The sequence below is a fragment of the Ambystoma mexicanum genome, chromosome 12, assembly GCF_040938575.1.
Source record: "Ambystoma mexicanum isolate Mex_15411 chromosome 12, UKY_AmexF1_1, whole genome shotgun sequence".
NCBI lineage: Eukaryota > Metazoa > Chordata > Amphibia > Caudata > Ambystomatidae > Ambystoma > Ambystoma mexicanum.
The window spans coordinates 1,161,567,816-1,161,577,938 of record NC_090936.1 but is presented as its reverse complement, the minus strand read 5'-3'; the positions used below and the strand labels follow the sequence as shown (position 1 = coordinate 1,161,577,938).

Below are 10,123 nucleotides of genomic sequence, written 5' to 3'. Positions count from 1 at the left end.
TTGTGTAGAGCAGTGATCTGCAACCTTTGGCTCGCCACATGTTTTGGGCTACAACGGCCGTCAGTTCTAACTGGCGTAATCAATGCTGAGGGCTCATGGGATGTGTAGTCCAAAACATCTGGAGACCCTCAAGTTGAAGACTCCTGGTTTTAACACACACCTTGAGCGTGCATCGTGGAGAAACATTTCTCACTGCTTAAGCTACAGATACACAGTGTTGTAACCTTCGTATGAAGAGGTTTTGCGTTTACAATGGATGCTTTAAGGTGTGTTCCCAAAGGGAAGGTTTGCATTGCCGATCATTGTGAGCTACACTCTGTGCATCACCCCAGCGATGTTTCCTAATAACCAAGCCAAGGTTACTTGCGTCATCAAGGATGCCACCGCAGATGTACTGGTCTCGGGCCAAAGAAACCCAATTATGAGCTTTTCACAACTGGTTTACAGTACATTCTAGAAAGATAACATAGCAATGGTTATTTCAATCTCTGTTAAGATATGGAAAATGCTTCCATTGGTGCTATAATTGGGCCAACATATTTCTGATCGGAGAAGGGTCGTGTAACCATTAAGTGCAGAAGGCTTAATCTGTTCTCAGAAACATTGGGAATTAACCAATGCAAATAGGAATTAAAAGATGCCCACACCCTGAGCAGCAAAAATAGTGATAAAATAATCAAAAGTGAAGGTGTGAAATGAGATAATAGAAGAAAGCAACTCATTGCGACCAAACTTGACGATAGTCCAATGTTTAGACAATTCTTCGTACCCCTAATCAATTTCTTTTTAAACAAGTGAATTTACTCCACTGAAGATAAATTGCACCGCTAAAGAGATTACTGCTGTAGGGGTTTCAGGTCTCCTATGAAACATACTAAAAATGTCAATCTAATAAATTCCAGAAGAACGTCATTGTTTTTGCTGCTTTCTATACTCCCAGTATTTAATCGCTCTCTTAGGATTTCTTCGAATGTTTTACCTTCTTGACGTTGATCGTCCTGATCGGGAGTAGCCAACCTGTCATCCACTAGATGTTATGGTGAGAGATGGTGTTGATGATAATTTGTGTTCTTATTTAGTGCCTCATGCAGGAACCCTCCAGCTTTAAGCCATGCCGTGGTATTCGAACTTGCGGAGTGCCGGCTGCCCTCCTTTGAGAGACCAGCCCTTTACCTGTGAGCAATCCACCCGGATCAGTTGCAAGACTAAACATCTGGAAAGTAACAGGTTGGCCACCGGTGTCTTAGATATTCAGCTTCCGATGCTGTTGACCTGTTGCCCGCAATATGAAACACTGCTTTGCCATCAATGGATCTGCTCCTAAATGGATTGCCACATTCCTCCGTCATGACATCACGACGCGCTCTGCGGGTAAAAATCTAAAAGGTCCTTTCTCCTCCAGTTCGCTTTCCTTACAACGTTCCACGTTGGCCTGATCCTCTCATGAATGTTTAACTTTTCCATATAAACATGAAAAAGATGGGCTCTTAGCCAAAGTGGTGTTTATTTATAGTGTGTTTCCACCTTGCGCCTGAATCAGCGGGCGTGTTTCAGAAGCAAGATGGCTGATCCAGTGTTTCATTTGTAAAAATATAAGTGCCAGGTCCCAAATAGTCTTGAGCATGCCTGTTACGCATAGAGACAGGCAGTGCCCAACCCGCTGTTACCACCACCCACAGCTGCTCCCCACAGTGTCAGTATATTCGGAATTAAAGCTACAACTCCCAGAGGGTCATGTGATGCCCATGAGTGAGCGGGCGCGTCTCTCGGAGCTCCTGCTGCCTGGATCGATTCCACACTCCTATCACGCCTTTGGAAACTTGCTCGAAATTCTGGCCTGTTTTTCTATCTCTTGCCTCTGCCTCTAGTGTCCTACTTGGTTATATGGATTTACTGTCCTGATGGAGTGAGAAAAGCTGCTTGGCTGTTGTTTGGCCCTGTACGGCTTCTGTTGCCCTGGTCCTTTTCCTGCCATCTCCACAGTATTCCTGGCACACCTTTTGGTTGATGGCATCCTAAACAGGGTCCGACTGGGACAAGAAATAGGCCGGACACCCAAAAGAAAGTGGCCCACCCCTCGCCTAAAAAAAATTGCCCTTCAAATCATCACCCGTGAATCGCGTCAATTCACGACTTTACAGAAAATGCTACTTCTGGAAGGTTCAAGCTTACCGTATTTTCATTCTATTGCGTCACACAGTGCTGCGCATGCAGTATTTGCACATTCCAAGCAAACCTAGATAGCTCAAATTGCGCTGATGTTTCTGATCTAGCTGCGCCTGCTCAGGCTCACGCAATCCGACAATTATCACTGGGGAGCTGTTAGAATAGCATATAGCACTGCGCAGGAGACGATGTTAGGATTTGCCGCATGGTCGACGGCCATGAAGGCTAGCATTATAGAGACTTTGCAATAACAACTGGGACATACACAGCCCTACTGCAATACAACATATTCTTTCAATACAAGTTTGCATACGTTTGACCTAGACATTTGCCCTGGTGCTTAAATGCATCGAAACATGCCTTGTTGTTTTTTTGCACCAGGGTAATTTTTGTTGTTGTCAAAAGTGCAAAATGCACTTTCACCGATGCAAAATTTCCATAATATGGGTAATTCCTCTAAGCACACCATAACAAGGTGGGACTTGATGGGTAAAAACCGAGCCTCACAGGTGCTCACACTTACGTGTGAAATTTCCATCCAAGGTCTTTTATGCATCAATAAAGTCAGTGTTCACAGCCACCGACAGCCTCTCAAATAAACAGATGGGCACTCAGCAAGGGCCTCTCCCATCATGCATCCAAAGCATGCCAGTGCATGCAAGTGTCCCGTGTATGGCCCAACGCTGGACAAAGCAATCCATGCAGGTCCGCTTCAGGGAAGACATCCTTTGGCACACACCGGCATCTGCTGCACGCAAAAATTCACTGCATGCCTTCGGAGAACGGATCAACTCTGTTGGGTCAGTAGGCAGATGCGGACTAGCATTGGAAAAAGTGTTTCAGTAAGAGCAGGTACGCGGTCTAGGGCAGCTGCCCCTGAGCTGTGCTCCATTTTTGCACTGAACCTGGCGCCTCTCCTTACACTGTCGGTGCATGCAGCAGGGTGCCAACTTCCCCTCGCAGAGCTTTCAGCCGAGGTAGAGACAAGAAACCGCATCACTCTCGCTACAGGATGCACCCTCCGTCCTCCCCTGAATGGCACACACAGCAGCTGAGCCACCCCGGCCTGAGGTGGGAGGCGGCCAGCAGCCAGGGAGCGGTTCCCCAGGGACATGTGGAATGCAAAAGCACTTACTGCTGTCCCCCGGCTTCAGTAACAGCAGCAGCACAGGCAGTGGGTGTCGCGGCCTTCCTCGGCACATAGCTGATCAGGCAGGGAGGCAAGGACCAGTGAGGCTGGGGGAAGGGACCTGCAGCCGCCAGTTTGTGCGAGAGAGTGTGCGTGCGCGACCACATCTGTGAGGCAGCACGCCAAACACAGGAACAGCGTGCGATCCTGTCGCACCCGGGACAGACCTAGTCCCGCTCAGCTCTAATACACGTCCTGGGATGATGCTGTTGCTGTCAACTTGCGGCAGCACTGGATGCTCTGAGAGCAGAAGCAGTCTGTAACAAATCACTGGGAGGGAGCAGGCCATGCTGAGGAACACTGACTGTTGCTGGCGCCATGGCATTGCGGGCCGCGGTAGATGGCCACCGTCCCACCGCATTTATCAAAGAAAGGTAACACTTCTGTATTACCTTTCTCTGCATCTGCGGCGGGCTGGCGGCGACATGGCTGCAACTGCAAAGGATCTGTAAGTTACTTACAGATCCTTTGCAACTTGCGTCCGTCCGGCGGCAAGGCGGAGGCCTTGGGGGCCAGTTCCTGAAGTGTGAAGGCACAGTGAAGCCCATACCTGAAAATTCGGTATGCCCGTGGTGAGAAGTAGCAGACTCGGGCAAAAAAATGAAGTAATACAGAAGGGGGTAGTACTGCTACGGGAAGAGGCTCAACCCGATTTTGTCATTAAATAGAGCAAAACGTATTCATTATGCCGGGCAACCTTTATTAATTTTACTAATGGAATGTATTCCAAAGTTAGTAGCCCATAAAATTGTCCAAGAAGGAAACCCACGTACACATCAGGAATATAAATTAATTGTATTGAAACAAAAAATCAAGTTTTCTTGTAAACACATATATAAACAAAATTTCAAGCCAAAACATATAATGGTGTCATTAAACAAAACAATATCGAACATATTATGATCCTTGGATTAGTGTGATTTGAAGGAAAAAAAAAAGGTCAAGAATAAAGCTTGAACATAAATGTTTCAATAAAAATCAAAAAACACAACATAAAACATAAACGGAGCACATGGATATTCCAAATGTGCAAGCGAATGAACACATATTGTGCACCTGTCAACAACTTGTGTTCTTAAAAGGTGCCCAGATTCAAGGTATCTGGTGCATAAACTGATCTGCCATGCATCTTTAGTGGAAAAGTTTTTATGAGATGCCAACGTCGCAGGGGTTAAGGTGATGGTCACGCCACCAATTGTGTGAAAATCGCATGAACCATATAAGTCACAGAACCCCAACTAGTAGGTTCAATAGTCCCCCTTGCGTGAAAATGACATTTCGGCGGCTGTAATCATCCATCTTCCAGCTGCGTCAGAGGGAAGTGTGTTAATGCATGCTAGCCGCTTTCTTCAGGGTGAGTGATCGGTCCCTATAGTAAAAGAACAAAGAGAAAAAAGTAGTAAGTCTAATGTCCTCTTGGTGACATTGTGTTTCCTTTCTGGACACGTCTAGGCTAATTAGTAAAGAAAAAATTCTTTATACGTAAGGAGAGTTAATTAATGGTTAGACAATTATTCAAAAAGAGGGGGGCTAATCTAAACACAGGGTAATACTACCTCTGGTAGACTGGTGGGCGTATTGAATAAATGTCTCACCACAGAAACCTTGTGGAGACTTTCTTGAGTGGGCAGACTCCCCGGTTGGGACTTTGCAGCTGTCAGGACTGTTCACCAGTTTGTAACAGGGGATAGACGCGCTTCCCCGGCTGGAGTGCATGGTTCCGTCTTTGGGACAGATTGGTTTGTCTCTGTGGAAAAGCAAGAAAAGATTGCATTGTTTTAAATGCGTACTAAGTTCTCTGTAATGGGATTGCATGCGTAATAGAAAACCAAAGCCTCATGCTTTGTACAGAAATGGACTACATAGGGTGGATCTGGAGGCCATTTTAGGTGAGTAGCAGGGATGAACTGGATATGTTGCCAGTGTGCATTCAGTAAAAATAAATGAATAAAGATTCTATGAGAGGAATACCCAAGGGCTGGAGGTACGTCCCTGGAATCCCGTGAGGTCCTTTAGTCTTGCAAATCACAGCAGCATTTGGCTCGTGTCCGTGTTCCAAGGTGAACACAGCATCATGTGTGTCCTGTAATGGGGGCGGGCGGGAGAGAGACACACAGAGGGGGTGCCGTGAGATAGGGCTGTGTGACAACCTTCTGTTCACTGTATATTGAAACTCAGCTGAAGTTATATTGTAGTGGAGACTGTATCTATGCATGTACGGCCATGCTTTACCTGGGAGGATTATTGTTGGTCTTGTGTCCCGCCCAGCCGAGGGCACAGCTGTATTCCGGGGCCCGTCTGTGGTCCTGCCTTCCTGCCTTCCTGCCGGAACAGAAATGTGATCCGAGTTTGAAAGGCTGATGCTCGGAGCCGTGCGGCAAGCGTCTGCGGTGCTTCCGAGCTGCAACTACAGTGAAGCGAAGCCGAAGGGGTTGGAGGGTATGTGCGCCGCCCACCCAATCAGGATACTTGAAATTCTGGTTCCTGATTTGCTGTGAGGTATGGTGTCCGGAAACAGAAACTGTTGCTAGAGCTAGGCAAGCCGAATACTTTTAAACAAGTGTGGCTGCACCAGATGTATCTTCGTGTTGGGCCTGAAAAGAGGGCAAGTTAAAAAACATGCCTGGCTTGATGCCCTAACTTCGCGCGATCCTCTGTGTCGCGTGCAGTGTGCATGTTGCGGAGCCTGGCAGGCCCCCATGGGGTGTGTGATGCATCCTCCAATCATGGTCCTGAAGGTGTCGGGCCATGATTGGTTGTATTGGTCCAGGCCCACTCCCCGTCCGTGTGCGCAGACCCTTGGCCCGTTCTGCCAACGGCAAAGTTACTCACGTGCATCCGCCCCACCACCTATATGGTTGTCCCTCGGTGGATAGAGGGAGTGGTCCCTTCCAGTGTATAGAGAGTAGATAGGTCACGTGCTCCTCGAGGGAGGAGAGAGAAAGTATATAACACCTGCCCAACATTATTGGATTGGGGAGAAAGATGTGTATGGGGGCTCCCTAAAAGGTGGTCTTGCTGTACTTGGTACAAAGTCGACTGCTAGAGAGCTCTCCAGATGTAATGCACTGTCCATGCATGAACCGTGACTGATCATTAGTCTGGTTGGCATGTTATGTGTTGGAGGGCTCCCTTTATGGTGGTCTGACTACTTAAGGAGAAAAATCGATTGCCTGAGGTCTCTCCTGTTATCATGCATTGTTTGTGCATGAACCACAAGTGCGCATTAGTCTAGGTAGCATGCATTGGACAGAGAATGACTGCATTGCTCAGTCATCTGCGCGGAAAGAGTTGTTGTTCATTGAGGCTATGAGCAACTGAGTCCAATCTGTGTATCCACCTGCATTCCAAGTCTAAAAGTCGGCCTTGGATGTTTGGACCGCTGCGTACCCATTTAATGATCCACCACTTGATGTCTTGAGTGCTATGTTTATACTCTATGTAGTGTTGTACTAGAGGAGATGTCAGGTTTTTGCACCGGATTCGTGATCGGTGTTCAGATATCCGTATGCCAACATTACGCATGGTCTGCCTAACGTAGCGCAAGTGGCATGGGCACTCAATGCAGTATACCACTTGGTTGGTTTTGCAGTTTGAAACATCATTCAGGGTCCAAGTTCTTTCTCCAACTTGGAATTGTTGTAATTTGGGGGTAAACTGGCATACTGAGCATGCTTCGCAGGGGTAGTGTCCTTTCACTGGAGACCGGCCCTGCGTGGGCTTCAGGAACCGGCCCCCGGGTCTCCTCCATGATTTTGTATCGGCCATGGTCTGATTGGCCGATGGCTCGATCCGACCCTGATCCTAAACGGAGAAGTCTGCTTGCAGTTCAAATGTCTAGCTCCAAGCTACAGCTCTATAACTTGACCCCTGCTTCCCCTGCAAGGGTCTTCCTCCATCTTTTTGAGGATTTCTCAATGGTGCAAGTAGCAAGGGGAGCAGCGGTCTTGAGAGTTGAGTCCCCAGAGTTCAGAATCCTGCAAGATTTTGGCCCCGGGTGTCAATTAACTCTCAGATGCGCCATTGGTTTTCTTCTAGGCATATCAATGATGAGGAATACATGTGTGGGACGTGGCTTGCAGAAATGCTGGCTATCGCAGTAAAGGGCACGTTGCATGTCACCTGAGGTTTTAAATGGACTGTATGGCGGTCTCCCGTTTGGCATATTCTGTTTTATTATTGTTTGTTGATGTCTGTCCCATGTTTTTCAGTGTAGCGCCTGTTTGCCTAAGGGCTTTGGCGCTTAATAAATATACAGAAATAGAAATATGTGGTGGAAGATGCTGGGATGGACCATCTTGTATGTAGCTGTTGATTTCTCAATCAAATGTTTGATGGTGGGATCTAGGAAAGTGTTGGTATATTTGAATAGAGCCAGATCAGTGTATGAAATAGTTTTAAACAAAAAAAAACTTAAATGTCTTTAAATCTCACTATTTTATGTCTGAATGTAGACTTTTTGCATTGAAAAGAAAGATTCCCATGGCCAGTTGGAAGACAGAGGGAACTCCCCGGGGCCAGGTGTAAGGCAGAGGGAACTCCCTGTGGCCAGGTGTAAGACAGAGGGTACTCCCCGTGGCCAGGTGGAAGGCAGAGGGAACTCCCCGGGGCCAGGTGGAAGGCAGAGGGAACTCTCCGGGGCCAGGTGGAAGGCAGAGGGAACTCCCCATGGCCGGGTGAAAGGCAGAGGGGAACTCCTCATGTCCGGGTGGAAGGCAGAGGGAACCATTCCCATCCCCAGGGCCTGCCCGCCACTTCCTGATTTTCATCTTCAAGGGTCAGCTCTTCTGTGACCATTCCATCCAATGCTCCTCTGCAACTCCCTCGCCCTCACCCAATGGGAGTTTGGGTGGATATATGGGTAGGACTGGGTGGACTGAAGAGCTCAGGGTTTCATCTACGGTTCACCGTCCACTTGACTGATCAAGGTGCATTATGGGACATTTAGTTGCACATCTACTGGGTGAAGCAGAACGATTGCTGGGATGAATATTGGTCAGTGGTCTATGGCAAGCAGAGTGTTGAATAATTCATCAATTGAGGCATGGAAGTTTAGTCCCCAGCAGGATTGTGATGTGCTTAAACACTTCATTCACAAAATGTGGTCTGTTGTCGGACCCGAGGCCTTTGCACACACCCCATCGTGGGACCACCTCTCTTACAAGGAATATTGCAGCACAAGTGGCATTGGGGTGGGTGCATGGACAGTTTCCGATCAATCATTAAAATGGTCATACAACTACCCACATATATCTGTAGCCATTGCAAGTTTGAGTCATGTCTACATAGTCTATAAGCACATTTTGGAAAGGTCAAGTAGGACAGGGCATTGCTCCTCTAAATAGTACTTGCCCTGCAGTAAGTTGCTGACAGACAATACAATTGAAAATGAAGGCAGCAATGTGTTCTGCCAAGTTTGGAGCAAACCAATCTTCTGCAATCTGTGCTGCAAGACTGTCTTTACTTGTATGGATCGGATGATGCAGCTGCTCTAATGCTACTTTCAGTAGTGTAAGGGACATATCAGGCTTGCTGATGCTATACTGTCACCACATTACGTTGGTGGGTGATACTGAACATCCCCTACTCTTCCAAAGTTCCTGCTCTTCTGGTGGTACTTGTCCCTGCAGCTCCACTATGTGTGCGCAAGGCAATGAGTTAAAACCTTCTTTTATTACCATGTTGCGTGAGTGCCTGCATGCATTCGGTAGGTGGTGTGTCAAACTCAGTTATTTCAGGAAAGTATGCTGCTCATTCGGCCTCTGTTTCTGAAGCTTTGTTGCTGTGAGAAATTATGGCCTTCCCCTCATGTATGCTGCGCACTTCACCACGGCAATGGCCGAAGGGAACTATAGTGCATTGATGAGCCTTTTCAATAAGTGCACAGAGCTCCTCTTCTTCCAACGTGACAGTCCTGCATGTACTGTTGACGTCACATAGGCGGAGTCAGAGTACACTGTGATCTCCCCATCTTCGTGTGCTTCAACTGCCACAGTAAGTGCCACTAATGCTGCTGCTTGTGCTGAAAAATGTAAATGCAATCTCACGCTACCTACTACTTGAAAGATCCCATTCTGTCTCACTTTTACAACTGCTGTCCCTGCGTGTGTCTCCCCTGAGCTCTGGTCAATTGTTAAACCGTCATTAAAGAGCACTCCCCCTTGGAGGGCATTCTCTCTAACATGGGATATGTCATTCTGGTACTCTGTATTTTTCACAGTAATGTACGTAGTCTCCCTCTTCCACTGGCACTGTTACGAATATTGCTGGGTTCACTACTCTGCATCTCACTACTTTGACTGCTGGATTTAAGATGTACACCTCATACCCAGATGCTCTCTGTGTTGTCGGTGTGCCATTGGGTTTCTATAATTTAGCCTTGTCTACCTTTGTCTGGCAAAAGTGTCATCAGCTGTACAGAGTCCTTTTCGACACTGCTCTTCAATCTCACTACACACCAAGATGTCCATATATTGAACTACTTTGCTGTCAACGTGTGCGTCCCCCAAGTCCATCTGGAGGACTCTGTTAAATATAGAAGGTGACTCACAGTAACCCTGAGGTAATCTTGTATGTTTCCACTTCCTGTTTCTGTACAAAAACAAAGTCAAGTCTTGTGACTCTTCATGAAGGGGGGATCGAGCGGAATGCATTCTTCTGATCAATCAATGTGAAATGTGTAGTGCTGGATGGGATGTTCCATAATACGTTGGGAATTAGTGGGCACTCTGCCTCCACAATATTATTTAGGGGGTGCAAATCCTGAAT

At 47.2% G+C, this 10,123-nt stretch overlaps 1 protein-coding gene across 1 annotated transcript in view; it reads right to left on the bottom strand.

The window, feature by feature from the left end:
- Nucleotides 1–4,633: 4,633 nt before the first annotated feature.
- The window catches only part of GNS (glucosamine (N-acetyl)-6-sulfatase), a 465,071-nt gene continuing 459,581 nt past the window's right edge, over nucleotides 4,634–10,123 (bottom strand). Inside the window, exon 15 of the mRNA XM_069629767.1 lies at nucleotides 4,634–4,724. The gene's annotated coding sequence lies outside the window, so the exon portion shown is untranslated. The remainder of the gene's footprint in view (nucleotides 4,725–10,123) is intronic.